We start from the raw sequence: 17,962 nt of genomic DNA, 5'->3' as shown, positions 1-17,962 counted from the left end.
TGGTCAGCACTAGAGGTGGGCAAAGGGACAGCAGTACCTGTTAGCACAGCAGTACACCCCCCCCACCACCAGTGCAGCCACAATAATCCTGGTCTAAGGGGGTCTCCACAGATGGCTTGTGCCAGTGGTCTTCTGAGTGCAGCTCTTGGTGGCATCTGCATGATCTGGGACCTTGTTAGAAATGCAAATTCTCCACACCCCTTTCCCCAGGCCACCTGAATCAGAAACCCTGGGGATCGGGCCCAACAAGCTGTGTTTCAACAAGTGCTCAGGATGTTTCTGCTGCAGGGAACCACTGGCTGATGCATGGATTCCATCATTCACCCATTTATTCCTGCATCCATTCATCCAACCCTACAGGAGGTAAACAAAACAAGAGACAATCCTGTGTGTAAGCATGGCACATCTTCTCTGCCTCTCCTCCCAGCAAGTTGATATGAAAATGCATTGCAAATTCATTTACAAATCAAGCCTTTTCCATCAGGGAGAACTCCTTAGGCTGTCAGTAAGAATGAAGATTTTTCCAAAATAGGCCTGAAGGGTTATTGCAAAACATAGTTGTTGATGGAATGAAATTCCAGGCTGGGATTGTCGCAAGAGCCCTTTTACAACCTGCTCCCACACTGACTGTGAGTGCAAAGTAGGCACATCCATGGGTTCACCAGGTTAGCGGTTAGCATGGTGCAGGACTCCAGGGGAGAGGTGCCACGTTATGTTGTGGCTGTGCCCACGTCCCTGTACAGACAGATAAACAGAACACATATCGCTCCAGCCCTCTGATAGAGAACCTTAGACTTCTGAAAGAAGAGATGGGTACTGAGAGACAATATTTAAGAATCACTGTAATTTATTCAGTAATTATTTTCTGAACCATTTACCTATTCTAACACTCTGTCTGACCCATACACTCGTTAGGACAACTACCTGCACAATGCGAAGACCATTTCCCAGGATCATTTTTCTCCCTCCCTCTGTGCCTCTCTCCCTCTTCCTGCTCCCCCTCCTTTTGCACTGGGCATGTTTCTCATATACAAGATGTCATTAAATGTCACTGCCACCCCCACTTTAGAGATGAGGAAACTGAGTCTCAGGGAGGGCGAGAATCAACTTTGTCTTGGGAGAGGAAGCAGGAGGTTGGCTGCACGGGAGGAGGAAATGAGCTGTGGCGAAGGAAAGAGAAGGACATAGCTTTGATCTGCATGTGATGGTGTAAGGGTAGCCGTGCCCTGGGACCGGTGGGGTGACGGTGGCGGTAACCAGCGCTGGGACCAGCTCCTGCAGTCTGGCTCCCTGGTCCACAAGGAGGCGGGGTGGGGTGGGGAAGGGCGAGGTGGGCGGGGAGCCTCAGGAGGGCGGAGAGAGAGTTCGGTAAGAATGCACCCGCCATCTCCCCTCCGGCTTTCCGGAGACCCTCAAACACGTGTCTGTCTCCCCGCCCCGCATATTCGTTTCAGGGAAAGGGACAAGGAAGAGGCTGCCGGGAAATGGCGGCCGCGGCGCAGCGGGGTTGGCCCGGGAGCAGCAGAGGGGGAGTGACCAGCGTGGCGCATGGCGGGCGGGAGGTGGCGAGGATGAGGAAGAGGAGCCTGGAGTCCGCGAGCTCCAAAAGGGAGACAATCACGTTGCCAACCGCGGCCGGGCATCTGGGAACCACGTCCGCCCACCCAGGCCCCTCTCACTACTTTCAGTCCCCCTGGGCTCCGGGGTGGGGGTGGGGGACACAGGCCGAACCGTGAGACTGGCGAAAAGAAGGAATAGCCGTGGGCCTCCCTCGCGCTCTGCCTGTGCCAGGCGCACCCCTCCATGGGTTGACTCGGGCTGGTCCCCAGGGGCGCCCTGCTTCTCGCGCTGGGGGCGCTCCCAGCCCCAGGGCAGCCCTGGAAGGGTGTGGGAGGGGACACCGCGACTACCTCGCCCCGAGTAGGGGGAGCTGCGTTGTGAGGAGCCATTTTTCCTTACTTAGGGCTCCTTGCTTGGCACACAGTAGGCGCTCAATCCATGTTTATTTTCAGTTGAGTGTTGATGCAACTCTCATGCCTTGTGATTAATCCTTATCTTTCTGTTCTAGGAACTCTCATTGCTGATTGGATCTAGAACAGATAGCTCACCAACTGTCACAACACCTCCATATTGGAACTTTAAAAAGTTCCGAAAACATGTTCTTTTTTTTCCCCCCAACTCATATTACTTTTCCTTTTCCCTCCTCCTCCTCCTCCTCCTCCTCCTCCTCCTCCTCCTCCTCCTCCTCCTCCTCCTCCTCCTCCTCCTCCTCCTCCTCCTCCTCCTCCTTCTTTCCTCTGCAGCAAGGCCTTAAAATATTTTACTTTTCTTTTTTTTTTTTTTTTTTTTGAGACAGAGTCTCACTCTGTTGCCCAGGCTAGAGTGCCATGGTGTCAGCCTAGCTCACAGCAACCTCAACTCCTGGGCTCAAGCGATCCTCCTGCCTCAGCCTCCCGAGTAGCTGGGACTACAGGCATGTGCCACCACGCCTGGCTAATTTTTTCTATCTTTTTTTTTTTTTAGTTGTTTGGCTAATTTCTTTCTATTTATAGTAGAGATGGGGGTCTCGCTCTTGCTCAGGCTGATCTCGAACTCCTGAGCTCAAGCAATCCTCCCACCTCAGCCTCCCAGAGTGCTAGGATCATAGGTGTGAGCCACCACGCCCGGCCAAATGTTTTACTTTTCCTTGAAACCTCCTCCCACTCCTTAGTTCACACTGATTTATTTTCCCTAAATCTTTTTGTGCAAGTAATCAGAAATGCACAGTTAATACTTGGTGGTTCTCCAGTTATTTCACGGGTGGTAGTTTTGATTCTTGCCTGTCTGATTAGGCTGTACCTTTTATCCCTAGGTGAATGTGACAGCCCTCAAAAATGCCTGTGGCGTGGGGACTGCAAGTGACTAGAAATAGGCACGTAGCATCTTTTAGAGGTAATGAAAATGTCTTGAACTTAGATTGTGGTGATGGTTTGCACAATTGTATATAATTTACTAAAAACCACTGAATTTACTCTTTTTTTTTTTTTGAAACAGAGTCTCACTCTGTTGCCCAGGCTAGAGTGAGTGCCGTGGCGTCAGCCTAGCTCACAGCAACCTCAAACTCCTGAGCTCAAGCGATCCTCCTGTCTCAGCCTCCCGAGTAGCTGGGACTACAGGCATGTGCCACCATGCCCGGCTAATTTTTTCTATATATATTTTTAGCTGTCCGTATAATTTCTTTCTATTTTTAGTAGAGGTGGGGTCTCGCTCTTGCTCAGGCTGGTCTCGAACTCCTGAGCTCAAACGATCCGCCCACCTCGGCCTCCCAGAGTGCTAGGATTACAGGCGTGAGCCACCGCGCCCGGCCTGAATTTACTCTTAAAAGGGGAGAACTTTATGAAATGTAAATTATTCCTCCAAGAGGCTCTTAAAAGTGCCTGTGGCGTAATAAGTAAAGAGTAGTGGGGATGATATATTTTGTGGGGAAACTAGCAGGAAAAGTGAGACATTATGATAAACATACACTGGCCTGAGGAAGTGACAAAGACTCTCTGGCCAAACTTTAGACACGCCCCTCCAAGCCCTCTTTACAACTAGGCCTTGTCCTTGTCCCTGTCCTTGGCTTTCCTAACCCAGCTTTATCAAGAATCTGCTAATTAATTAATCCTCTTCCACCCTTGATACCTGGTCACCTTTGCCTGCCTTTAGCAAGAATCCCCCTACCCTGATGCCTCCTCTTAGTAATTTTCTATCCACTGACCGCCCCCACTCTGCTCCTTAGCTGTAAATCCATGCTTGTCCTTGTATTTGCAATTGAGCTCAGTTCTATAATAGAGTCTCTTTTCCCATATTACAATAGTGCTCAAAAAAAAAATCTGTCTTTGCTGCTTTTGACTAGTGTCTAGCTCTGTTTCTCTTTGGCAGAAGGTACTCTCAGTCCTTCTTGTGGTATATATTAGTCTGGCCTGCTGGGGGACAATTCCAGGCACTGTGTTGGGCTCTCAGAAAATAAGAGCAAAGACACCTACCAAGCCCCTGCCCTCAAGGAGCTCATAAGTCTAGTGGGGAGCCAAATAGCAAGCGAATAGCCATCTGAGCGTGTAATTGCAATAAGGACAAGTACTAGGAAGAAGGGAATACACAGCGCTAGGAGAATCTATAATATAGAAGGATTTCACTAGTCAAGGTGGTCAGGAATACTGCCCTAAGGAAATGATCATTGAGCTGAGAGCTAAGGAAAGAGTAGAGGTTAATTAGGTTGGAGGCGGAGGCTGAAGGAACGGGTTTAAGACAATGTGTTCAAAGATAGCATGGTGAGTGAAAGGGACTGAAAGAACACCAGTGAGGCTTGCAGTTCAAGAGGCAGTTAGGAGAGCAATGTGGTGGATCAGGGCATAATGAGCCTTAGAAAGCAGTTTAAGCCAGTTTGTCTATATCTTAAGAGCCATCGGAAACCCTGTGGGGTGGCAGTAATTGTTAGGGTGGAAAGGTTAGTAGGAGCTAAGGGTGCAGGTGGAGAAAGATTTCTCACGCAGAGATTAAGATATATAAAAGTAAAATTTATTTTATCCTTTAGAAGGACAGGGAGAATGAGTGAGAGAGTGAAAGGGGGAGGGGAAGAGAGCAGGGAGCTGGTGTGGCATCCCAAAGAAAGAGAAGGGGGTGCCAGCAGCGAGGCCAGGTGGCTCACTGATTTTAAGGGGGATGAAGAGAGAAAAATAGTGATGGCTGTCTGTTGGTAACAAAAGCGGCAGCGGCAGGGTAGATAACAAAAACTGCAAGGATGTCAAAGTCCAAGAGTTGGTTTCCTGCCTTTCCTTGGAGAAGGGATTATCACAGCAGGTGTGACTCTGTCCTCAGATATGGTTGAAGTTTGGAGCTTGTTCTCCTGTTGTTTACTCTGGAACTCTATAAAATCAGATTCTCAGAAAAACAATTTTGACAGAGAGAGATTTATTTACATCTTTTTTCTGTTCATTCAGCTCCTTTTATGCAAAACAGAACTCCTGCAGGGTGCCTGTTAGAGAGCTCATAGAACTGATCTTTAACTGTTACTTGGGGAAATTGTAGGATTGGGCATTTTCCTGTTATTTTTGCAAGGCTGTTTCTTTCAGTAATGAGTCAGACTTGTCTTTTGGAAACATTGCCCTGGCCACAGTATGGACAAAGGATTGGGAAGAGGGAAAGGTGTCAGAATGTATTGGGGTGTTCTCTTAGGAACTATTGCAAAGATCTAGAGTAGAGGTAATAATAGCCTGGATTAGGGTAGGTGTGGTTTATAGGGAGTGGATTGGTATATTTTAGGGTTACTTAGGAGGTAAAATCCACAGGACTTGGCAATGCATTGGAACTGGGAGTGACCAAATTGTCTTAGTCTGTTTTGTGCTGATATAGCAGAATACCTGAGACTGGGTAATTTATAAACAGAAATTTATTGACTCATAGTTCTAGAGTGAGTCTAAGGTCAAGACATGGGCAGATTTTATCCCCATTTCCTGATTTACAGCTCCTAAAACCCTTAAAATCTTGGGAGTAATGAGTGTCTTTTGTATGCTAATGAGATGACGGGTGGCTGAGGCCCTTAGATTGCTTCAGGATGGGGCCTTGGCACAGGAAAGAACAAGGCAGGATTAGAAGGTTGGGACTTTCAGCCCCATCCCCCAACTTCTGGGGAGGGGAGAGGGGCTAAAAGTTAAGTGATCAGCAATGACCAATGATGTAATCAATCATGCCTATGTAATGAAGCTTTCATAAAAACCCAAAAGGACAGGGTTTGGAGAGCTTCCAGGTAGCTGAACATGTAGACGTTCCTGGAGGGTGGTGCATCCAGAAAGGGCATAGAGGCTCGATGTCCTTTATCCCGTATCTCAACCTATGCATCTCTTCCATCTGGCTGGTCACCTGTATCCTTTGTAATATGCTTTATAATAAACCAGCAAATGTAAGTAAGTGTTTTCCTGAGTTCTGTGAGGTGCTCTAACAAATTAATTGAACCCAAGGAGTGGGCCATGGGAATGCTGATTTATAGCTGATCAGTTGGAAGCACAGCTCACAACCTAGCATCTGAAGTGGGGAGCATTCTTGTGAAACTGAGCCCTCAACCTGTGGTATCTGGCACTATCTCCAGGTAGGCAGTGTCAGAGTTGAATTGAATTAGAGGAACTCAGCTGGTGTTCACTGCAGAAATGATTGCTTGGTTTGTGTGAGAAATTACCCCCATACATCTGGGGTCACAGAAGTGTTCTGTGTTGAGTAGAGAGTAGAGAGCAGAGAATAGGAAAACCAGCACTTTGGGTTTTTTCCTCTATATATTACAGGGAGAGTGAGAGCTCAATATTGACTTCTTAGCTTCTGGCTTATACAACTGGATGTTTGGGATACTGGCCGGAGACACTGAATACCAAGTTCAGGAATGAAGATTGTGAGTTTGGTCTTTGATATGTTATGTTTGAGGTACGTTTGAGAGCACCCAAGAGAAGCTATATAGACAGTTGGATGGATGGATCTAGAGTTCAGAAGGGGCCTCTAGACTGGAGATATAAATTGTGAGCTATATGCAAATAGGTGGTAATTGAAGCTGTGTGTGGGGATAAGGTTGTCTAGGTCAGAGAGTATCAGAGTGAGAATGTAGGAGAGCACAGGAAGGAGGCTTGAGAAACTACAGTATTTCATGCAGAGTACAGGAGGATCAGCCTACAAAGGAGACTGGGAAAGAGCAGCCAGGGAGATTTAAAAGGTAGTGGGGACTTGTGTCATTGAAACCAAAGGAAGAGACTATTTCAAGAAGTAGGAAGTGGACTGTCAACAGCATCCGTTGGTGCTGACAGGTCAAATAAGATGTGGACTGGTAAATATGTGTTGCATTTAGGAATATGGAGGTCATTGGCGACTTTAGACAGATCTATTTTCGTGGAGTAACAGGGCTGAAATCTGGATTGGAATGGAGTGCAGTTAGCAGAGAGGGGAAGGCAAGGAAATGGAAAAAAAGAGTATAGGCAACTATTGAAGCAATTTGGCTGCAAAGGGCTTGGAAAAGTCAGGGCAGTAGCAGGAGTGAGATTAGGGATGAAGTGACGACTCTTTTTTTTTTTAACAGGGAGACATTTTGTGGCTAAGTAAAGCTTACCTTAAGGGTCTGTAGAGAGTGAGTGGTGAAAAATGCAGCAGAGAGAAGGGATAAATCATAGTATATATTTGAAGAGAAACAGGAGAGTATGGGACCCAAAGCATAGCTGGAGGAATTAGTGTCCAGTGTGTCAACCTAAAAATAACCCAAAGATTCAGAATCTAATTTAAAGAGTTTATTCAAGTGCATAATTTGAGGGTGAGCCACTTGGAAACACCAACTCCAAAGGACAACTCTGCTGTCTCTGCCTATATAAATGAAACCTTAACTTCTCTACTTTAGCATTCTAAAGTAGAGAAGTTAAGGTTTCATTTATATAGGCAGAGACAGCAGAGTTGTTAGCAGGATTATGACATTATTCACACAAGACTGGCACACAGTTGCAGCAATTTGATTGCTTATAGGCAGTGTTTCTTTTTTGGGAAGAGTACATTTAGCATTTTTTACAGAGGGAGTAACAGTCATGAGTTTTCTGTCATCTGGTCCAAGCAAAGCCCGACAACAAAGGGGAAGTTAATCTTGAACAAGGATCATTAATTAAGAAGGCAGGAAGCTTTTGTTCCTGACATCGTGGTTTAATTCTCTCTGGTCACTGCACAGAACAAGAAAAATAAGAAAGTGAGTTAATCTATAACCTGAGAAACAGAAGTTATAACTGTATGTGACTCAGATCACAGTCACATCTCCCTCAAGGCTTAAAGTTTTTTGGGGTTCCAACAGATTTTAAATTATATTTATTTTCACAAGTAGGAGGCAAGAACATCTCTGTGTTAATTGAGGGACTGCTGATAGCATGTGTGCAGGTATAGTAAGTTTATGTTTGGTGTTAGGAAGAAGAGAGGGAGCTTCCTTTTGTGGGCTCTTCCCTCACTTATTATTTTTTTCTGTAAATGGAAGTGTGGTCATCTGCACGTAGATAGAATAAGGAGGAGGTGGGGTTGGAAGTTTGAAGAGAATGGAGAAGATTCAATGAGTTGTAAGGGTGAGAGTGGTTGTGGGTTGACCAGAGAAATATAGGACTACTGAGTAATGTTGAAACTGCCCTTTATAAAATTAATAAAGGGCCACGAGGTGGGAACTATGATAGGGGAAATATATGTATAACCAGCCATTGTTCCCTAGCTTGCTTTCTTATAATTGCTTACTACTCAGGAGTCATATAACTCATGGTCATAAAAAGTCTTAGCTTTCAGGCTGGGGGCCTGGTGGCTCACGCCTGTAATCCTAGCACTCTGGTAGGCCAAGGCAGGAGGATTGCTTGAGCACAAGAGTTCGAGACCAGCCTGAGCAAGAGTGAGATCCCGTCTCTACTAGAAATAGAAAAATTAGCTGTGTATGGTGACACGTGCCTGTAGTCCTAGCTACTCGGGAGGCTGAGGCAGGAGAATCACTTAGGCCCAGGAGTTTGAGGTTGCTGTGAACTAGGCTGACTCCACTGGGCTACAGAGTGAGATTTGGTCTCAAAAAAAAAAAAAGATGTTTAGTTTTCTTCATCACTCCCATAGATAACATCACCCTTATGAAACCTAAGGATAGTTTTTGAGATATATTCCAGGCCCTGCATTCCAGTGGAACGGTTGACCCACCCAGACTAGTGTCCCATACTGAGGAAGAGACTCAACTGGTCTTGTGACCCCCCACCCAAGAACCAAGGCATCAAAGAAGGCAATTTCTACCCCGATATGGCTCTTCCCTGGACCCAGCCAATAAGCAGACCCAATTGCCTAGCTCTTTGCCCACCAAACTATCTTTAACCAAACTATATTTAAAAACTATTTGTCCCAAATTCTCCAGGAGATGGATTTGAGAACTTCCTCCCATCACCTCTCATGGCATCTGCAATATTAAACTCCCTCTGCTATAACCCCTGCTGTCTCAATGTGTTGGCTTCCTTTTGAGCAGTGGGCAATGAACCCGATAAGGCTGTAACAATGTCCACAGCCCATTTTAACAAGTCCATTTCAGGTTGTTGATGGTAAATTTACCATGAACCATGCTTTACTTCTTCTGAGTGCTTTTCTAAGTATTCTAGTGTTTATTTAGTCCTCAAAGCAGCCTCACAAGGTAGGTAGTATTATTTTCAACCCCTTTTCAAAGTTGATGAAAGGGAGATACAGCAAAGTTATGTCATTTGTTTAAGGTCAAAAAGCTAGGTTTGGAGACAGGCATCAAATCCAGATGGTCTGATTCCAAAGCCCATGATCTTAACCATTACACTGAAATATGGCCTAAAAATTGGTCCTGATTACATTTTACCATTGAGAAATACAGATCTACATAATCATATTTGATGATTGCACTATATTTCATTGTATGGGTGTAGCTCGCGTTTGGATGTGATCAAAGCTTTTTTTCTTTTATTTTAGGAATTAACACACCCTTTTAATTAGTTTTAAATATTAGTAAAGTTTAAAACATGTCTAAAGGTTGTAATTTCTAGTTGGAAAACATTATCTGAATGAATACCCTAATGGCAAACCACGGCAAAGTGCTTCAGCTGCATGTGGGGCAAAGGGGTAGGGATTATCTTCAAAGCACCCCAGGTCTCTTGATGAGAAGGTCAGAGGTACACTGGTTTGTATTATTGCGACATCCATTAGGTGATACAGGTTGCTTTGCCTTAGGCATGGGCTTTATTTGTCTTGAGGGCATCACACTTGACCTCCAAATTTGGCTGACAATTTACTGATAAAATTCATAACCTTTGGGTTGCTCTGGTATTTTGACATATTTGCTGGGATCTGGGTCACATCTTGGATCACTAAGAATTTCATTGAGTCCAGGCATTCCTGCCATTTCAGGCATGCCTCCTCCCATTCCAGCGCATTCCTCCAGGAACATTACCAGGCATTTCCCCAGGAAAGCCAGCTGAAAAAGAGCCATACTGAGCTCCTGATTGTCCTCTGGCTTATTCCTCCCTCTGGGCTCTCTTGCCTTCTTCTCAAGGCTTCTTAACTCTTTCTATTCTTGAATCTCTCGTTCTTTGTGTTTTCGCTCATACTTTCTCCAGTGTTGTGCAATTTTCTGGGCCCTAGGTTAAACTTCTTTCAGCATTGCACTAGCATCTTCATCATAATCCAGTTTACAGGCAAAGGCAAGATCATGGCTGCTTCTTCCCAATTGCCCAGAAGTCTGTGTGCTTTCCCTCTCCACTTGTAAGGCTGAGCTGAATCAGGATTTATTTCAATGGCTCTGTCACAGTCTCGGATGGCAGCATTTGTCTTCTGTAATTTGATGAAGACACTAGCTCTCTCAGTATACAAAATGGCCAACCGAGGATTTGGCTTGATGGCATCTGTGAACAAGTCAATGGCTTTCTGTACTTCACCATCATTTAGGGCTTCGGTGGCAGCAACTTTCACATCATTTGCCTGACCCATCATCTTCTCCATTATCTCTACATTTTCATCTCCTATTTCTTGAGGGGCATTAGTGTCCGATTCAATCACACCTTCATTATCAATTTCTAGATCATTTTCCTCACTTGATGGTTCCTCTGCCTGTATGTTTTCCTCCACCTTCTTACTATCTGTTTTTTCTTCCTTAATATTTTCTGATTTAGCTTTCTGAGTAGCAAGTGGTACTTTACTCCCCATCCTCTCCACCCACTCCCTCAGGAAGCACATTTCCTTGGTGTGCAGAATACTTGGATCCTGCTTACACGTTTTCATGAAGGCCCGAAGCTCGCTTACTTTGCGGAGGTCCATGGTCAGGAGGCAGAGGATGTGGCTGAGGAGGCTGTGGCCTGATTCCAGGCCCGGGTGCTAGTTCAGCATGATCGCATGGAAGAGGGCAGCTGCTGCCTCTGGAGATGGGACTCTGAAGGGTCTAAGGCCCAGATGTGCCCCTTTCAGCTCCTGCCCCTCCATCCCCTGCACTTTTGAGTCTTGGATGGTCATCCTTGTCTCTGTATCCCAAACCTACTTTTTAGTGCATGTTTATTTCTTCCCCATGCTGTAAGGATATCTTGTTCACCTGGAATGGTCAGACTTGAAACTGGAACTCCTTGCCACTTCAGAGGGGCTGTCCGGATACACAATATATCTGGGAGAATGAAGGGGTTAGGTCGCACTCCCCTGGGTAAGGCAAACCAAAATGAGTACTGACATCTATCACTATGACCTAGGTATGGATGAAAGATTAACTTAACTGTGCCTTGCTCAGAAGTGTCTCTCAGTACATTTTCTCTGCATTTAGTCTTCTTTTTCCTTTTTCTTTTGATAGCCCTTTAACTTCAGGTGAATGCATTCAATCCTGAGCATCATTTTTGGCTCCGTTATACGCTATACTTTGTTCCCAGAAGTTCACGATGTTTTGTAACCCATTGATAAGCAGTTAAAGAATTGCTCTACATTTGGTCTTACAAAAGTTTATGCACTGGCTGGGCGCGGTGGCTCACGCCTGTAATCCTAGCACTCTGGGAGGCCAAGGCAGGAGGATCGCTCGAGGTCAGGAGTTCAAGACCAGCCTGAGCAAGAGCGAGACCCCATCTCTACTAAAAATAGAAAGAAATGATCTGGACAGCTAAACATATATATAGAGAAAAAAATTAGCTGGGCATGGTGGTACATGCCTGTAGTCTCAGCTACTCAGGAGGCTGAGGCAGAAGGATTGCTTAAGCCCAGGAGTTTGAGGTTGCTGTGAGCTTGATGCCATGGCACTCTAGCCCAGGCAACAGAGCGAGACTCTGTCTCAAAAAAGAAAAAAAAAAGTTTATGCACTAAATTTCTTAAAGGCATATATAGTGATTACTTTTTTTCTAGTTTTGCTAATAGCTTATATTTTGCTGGTCATGCAGTAATAATATTCTCTGTAGAAATTTATGAAAAGAGAGAAATATATATGTTGAAACATGAGCCAGAGGAAATTACTATTGACATCCTGACATATTTCCCTCTATTTTTTTCCTTGCCTAAATTGGTTCCATCCCTCTAGTTTTTCAACAAATCTTGAATATATAATCTTGAATTGCTCTTTTAAAAATTGACATTATAACGTGCACTTTCCTGTTTGATTAAAAAATTCTCATAAACATTTGTTTCAAGGTTTGCATACTCTCCCTCTTATGGCTGTAGGAAGGTTCACTCAATAACACCTTAGCCTTGAAGCCCTCTCTGACCACTCCTGCCCCTATACTTCCTGCCTCCAGAATGGATTGAACTGAAGATGAGTCCCCTTAATAGTGGTTTCATGTGAGGGAGTTCTGCCTTCCTGGATAGAGTGAATCCCATCCTCCAAGACACAGCCTTTTCTTTGATTTACCTTATATATTTTTTAAAGCACTTACAACAGTGTCGTGCAATAGGAAACTCTTTTCATAAAACATTTTTGGGAAAGGTACTTAATTTGTCTGAGTTTGAGTTTCCTCGTCTGTCACATGGACCACAGGAGTACCACTTCATTGGGTTGTTGTGGTGATTAAATGAGAAAATTCCTGTAAGCTAATCCCAGTGCTTGGCACATATTATAGAATGTGGTCCATAAATGTCAGCCATTATTACTATTGCCTGATAAATGACCTAGTGTGGAGAAGTAGCAATTGAGTGGAAACAACAGGACGAGACTTAGAAGTAGTGATTAATCCTGATACCAAAAACGTTATTCTCCTGCAAAACCCACTTGCTTCATGCATATTGGACTATTGGGGCAGAGACCAGGCTGGGCCTGGGACCTTTGAAACCACCTCAGAAAACATTTTACCTTAGAGTTTTCTTAAAGAACATCAAAATGAAGCAGGAGAGTAGAAAATGGGAAGGGAACTAATGTTTTCTGAATGCCTACTATGTGCCTGACACTGTCAAGTGCTTCCCCTAGGGTTTTTCATTTAATATTCTCAACAATATTGTAAGGTCAGAATCATAATCCTAACTTTACTGATAATGAAGCTGAGCCTCAGAGCCCAAAAGTTTAGAAGGTCACATAACTAACTGCTCAGAGGTAGAACCTGCATGCAATTTTTTCCCATCAGGGAGAACTTCTAGCGCTGTCAGTAAAAATGAAGATTTCTCCAAAATAGGCCTCAAGGGCTATTGCAAAACAGATAGCTGCTGGTGGAATGAAATTCCAGGCAGAGAGTTTCACAAGAGCCCTTTCACAACCCGCTCCCACTGTGACTGAACTTCAGTCTTATGAGTGAAAAACAAGCATGTCCATGGATTCACCATGTTAGCAACATGCAGGACTTCACAGGGGAAGACCTTGGTCGATTCAGCAAATGACTGAATCCTTGAGTGTCAGACTGCCAGCCTTTCCCAGGCCATGTCCCCCTCTTTTCTCATACATCTTCTTCATCCATGAGCACCCAACCCCAGTCTTCTTAGTCCTGACTGCAGGGGATTTTAACTCCTCTATAAAGCTCCTGAAATTCAGGAATAGAAGAAGAGATACATTCTAAGAATACACAAGGTTCAAGCTTGGCCAAAAGGCAGGTTCACACTGTTGGGAGGACCTATCAGAGACAGCAACCAATCCATGTAAAGCCTTCCCATACCTCCCCCGACCTCTGCCATCCTCTGTCCAGGCCACTGTGCCCTGCTTTGGTTTGAATGATGGTGTCCCCTCCGAAATTTATACTGAAAGTTGATTCCCAATGCAACAATATTAAAAAGTGTGGCCTTTGGGAGGTGATTAGGTCACAAAGGCTCTACCCTCATAAATGGGATTAGTATTCTTATAAAAGGGCTCAAGGTTGGAGGAAGCACTCTCTTGCCCTTCTGTCTCTTCTGCCACTTGAGAACACAATGCTCCTCCCCTCTGGAGGATGCAGCAACAAGGTGCTGTCTTGGAAGCACAGAGCAGCCCTCACCAGACACCAATCCTGCCAACACCTTGATCTTGGACTTCCAAGCCTCTAGAGTTGTGAGAAATACATTTCTGTTCTTTATAAATTACCCAGTCTAAGTGTAATATGTGGCTATAGCACCACAAACAGACAAAGACAGATACCCTCCTCGACCAAACTTTTTTTTTTTTTTAAGACAAGATCTTGCTCTGTCACCAGGGCTAGAGTGCAGTGGCGTCATCATAGCTCACTGCAGCCTCAAACTCCTGGGCTGGGCTCAAGCGATCTTTCTGCCTCAGCCTTCCAAGTAGCTGAGACTACAGGTGCTCACTACCATGCCCGGTTGATTTTTTTCTATTTTTTGTGGAGACAAGGTCTTGCTATGTTGCTCAGGCTTGTCCCAAACTCCTGGTCTCAAGCAATCCTCCTGCCTTGGCCTCCCAAAGTGCTGGGATTACAGACGTGAGCCACTGCAACCTGGCCTCTATCAAACTTTAATCAGCTTCATCTGAGCCCTCTGCTTAACTAGGTCATGGCCTTGGCCTGCTGCCCTTGGTCTGCCATTAGGCAAGAATCCTGCTAAGTCATGTAAGTGAGAATCCCCCCACCCTTTATATCCGATCACCCTTGATATGTGATCAAGTTCCTCATTTCTCATCCTTGATGTCTAAACCCTTGGCCTACTTCTACCAAGAATCCTGTTAGAATATTTTAGCATGAATCTCCCTGCTCTTGATTTCTCCCCTTAGTAATTTTCCATCTACTGACCCCCTCGTTCTGCTCACTGGCATCCCTAGCTATCTTTGCGGAATTTGGAGTTGAGCTCAATCTCTCTCCCTCTTGAAATAGTCTTGAATAAAATGTTCCTTACTGTTTTATTTATTTATTTTTTGATACAGAGTCTTGCTCTGTTGCCCAGTAGAGTGCTGTGGCGTCAGCTTAGCTGTCAGCGTCAAGTTAGCTGACAGAAACCTCAAACTCCTGGGCTCAAGTAATCCTCCTGCCTCAGCCTCTGAAGTAGCTGGGACTACAGGCATATGCCACTACACCTGGCTAATTTTTTTAAAATATATTTTTAGTTGCCTGGCCAAATTTCTTTCTATTTTTTAGTAGAGATGGGATCTCACCCTTGCTCAGGCTGGTCTCAAACTCCTGACCTCAAGCAATCCTCCTGCCTTGGCCTCCCAGAGTGCTAGCATTACAGGCGTGAGCCACTTTGCCCGGCCTACAGTAAGATCTTGAAATAAGTGGAAGGAGACAAAACATAACATTTCTCTGTCATTATCACTCTGTCATTATCACAATGGAATACTATTCAGCCATAAAAGGAAGGAAGTCTTGCCATTATGCAGCAACATGGATGAACCTAGAGAACATTATGTTAAGTGAAGTAAGCCAGGCACAGAGAGACAAATACCTTATGTTCTCACAGGTGTCCATTATCACATAATATTATTCTTGACATTCTCATGCCGAAGTACTCCACCCTACCCAACAGTATATTAGCCAGGCTGGACTTTCTGACATTATATATAAAGTCCTGGGCTGGCAGTCAAAGCTCCTCCAACGATGGTACAGACTACATTTCTAGTCCCATCTCCCAACAGCTCTGTGCTCTTGGCAAACTGCACAATTGTCTGTTCCTTCAAGAGATTTCTGCACTTTTCTGCATCCCTTTGACATGCTGGGGTTGAGTTTTCACATGGCATGGCCCTTGCATAATATACACGATGTCACCACATCTTCAGATCAACCTCATGGGGGGAACATTGGTACCACTTTTAGAGGAGAAGAAACCAAATCTCAAGGAGGGTGTGAACCAGCCTTGTCTTTGGTAGAGAAACAGGGTGCTGGAGATCAGAGAAGGGTGGAGGAAATGAAATTGTGTTTAGATTAAATGACAAAATGAATATAAATCTGGAATATATGAGATGTATCTAGAAAGTATGCAGCCATGTAATAAGAAACATAGAGACATTTATTGAAGAAGATACAAGAAACATTGTATATAGGACAATGATGCCTCAGTCCCCTTCAAAGCAGGCATATTGGCACCTCACACAGTTCTCCCAGCGTCTCTTAACTTAACCTGTACACGTTCAACATTCTCAGGTGTTCTGCTTGTTGCAGGCCTTCCAGAACGTGGATCACTTTCAACAGATTCTTGACCATCTTTGAAGCATTTGTGCCACACTTTTATTTGTGCTGCACCCATTGCATCATCCGAAAAAGCCTTCTGAATCATCCGAATAGTTTCCACGGAGGAATGTTCAAGCTTAACGCAAAATTTGATGCAGATTCGTTGCTCTACTTGCTCAGCCATTTTGAATGCAACAGCCACATGGTACACATGCTTACGCAATGGTGTCTAGCGCCCCACTGACTAGTACAGTGAAGTTGTCATTGTTCACACATGCGCATTCCAGTCCACTCTCCTTGGCTGCCAGGTTACATCGATGTTGCGGAAACTGTTCTTGTTACATTAACAATGGCTGGATACTTTCCAGACAGACCTTGTATATTCAAGTTACATAAATGGTGTTTATTATTATGAAATCCCATTAGCAGCATTGGCAGGTATTTGCCTCTCTAGCTGTATTTCCACATCCCCTGCCCCTGCCCCTACCCCTATCTATTTTGTGGAGGGAGGGTAAGAGGAGGGAGAATAAGAGAGGGCGGGCCTGGGGTGCCTACCCTGGGGAGTAGAGGTCTCTATTTGAGCTGGAGCTATAAAGTAGGTGGTAGTTAAGGTGAGCCATCTTTCCCCATGCAAAGTCTCTTGCTTGGCATATAGTAGGCACTCAACACATGTTTATTTCCAATTGACAATTGGCTATATTGTTTGTGGATTGTGATTACGTTTTTCCCTTCTGTTCCAGAAACTCTACCTGCTGATTGGATCAAGAATAACTGTCACAGCACCATCTTCAAGTTTACAGAAATTTATGTAAGCTGGATAGGAAAATCTGCTGTATATAATGTCGACTCTTCCATTTGTTTCCAATTTAGTATTTCTCAATTGATATTAGTTTATTGTTGTTTATTAAAACAATTTTATTCCCTGTAAAATATACTGAAAATGTTTTACCTCCTCTCTGAAACTACTTTTTTTTTTTGAGACACGGTCTCACTCTGTTGCCTGGGCATAAAGGCAATGGCGTCGTCATAGCTCACTGTACCCTCAAACTCCCAGACTCAAGGGATCCTCCTGCTTCAGCCTTCCAAGTTCGTGGGACTATAGACCCATGCCACCACACCTGGCTAGTTTTTCTATTTTTTGTAGAGATGGGGTCTTGCTATGTTGCCCAGGCTGGTCTCAAACTCCTGGCCTCAACAATCCCCCTGCCTTGGCCTCCCAAAGTGCTGGGATTACAGGCATGAGCCACTGTGCCCAGCCTGAAACTACTTTTCACTTCTCCAGCCAACCTGATTTCTTGTCTCTTGGTTCTTTCTGAGCAGCTTTTCCATCCCCCATGGTTGGTCTCTCATAATTACAGGTGTGTTCATTTTGCTCATTCAGTTTTTTTTTTTTTTTTTTTGTTGAGACAGAGTCTCACTTTGTTGCCCAGGCTAGAGTGAGTGCCGTGGCATCAGCTTAGCTCACAGCAACCTCAGACTCCTTGGCTTAAGCGATCCTACTGCCTCAGCCTCCCGAGTAGCTGGGACTACAGGCATGCGCCACCATGCCCGGCTAATTTTTTCTATATAGATTTTTAGTTGTCCATATAATGTCTTTTTATTTTTAGTAGAGACGGGGTCTCGCTCTTGCTCAGGCTGGTCTCGAACTCCTGACCTCGAGCAATCCACCCGCCTCGGCCTCCCAGAGTGCTAGGATTACAGGCGTGAGCCACCGCGCCCGGGCTTGCTCATTCAGTTTTACCCCTAAACAAATGCTATGGCTTCCACAAAAGCTGATTAATACATGAAGAAGAGTAGACAAATGATGTGTTCTATAGGCAGAATTGTTAAAACAAGGGGGCATAGAATGAATGGCAGCTTCATACATTGCTTCAGGTAGCATGTATATATAGTAGGATATATCTGACTTTTGAGAGGAGCAGTTTGTTTGAAAGCAA

The 17,962-nt window shown here is 44.7% G+C and overlaps 1 pseudogene; it reads right to left on the bottom strand.

The window, feature by feature from the left end:
- Positions 1–10,087: 10,087 nt before the first annotated feature.
- On the bottom strand, positions 10,088–10,812 carry LOC138378329 (hsc70-interacting protein pseudogene; annotated as a pseudogene).
- Between the last annotated feature and the right edge of the window lie 7,150 nt (positions 10,813–17,962).

This window comes from Eulemur rufifrons, chromosome 30 (genome assembly GCF_041146395.1).
Source record: "Eulemur rufifrons isolate Redbay chromosome 30, OSU_ERuf_1, whole genome shotgun sequence".
Taxonomy (NCBI): Eukaryota; Metazoa; Chordata; class Mammalia; order Primates; family Lemuridae; genus Eulemur; species Eulemur rufifrons.
This window is presented reverse-complemented; position numbering and strand designations above follow the sequence as displayed.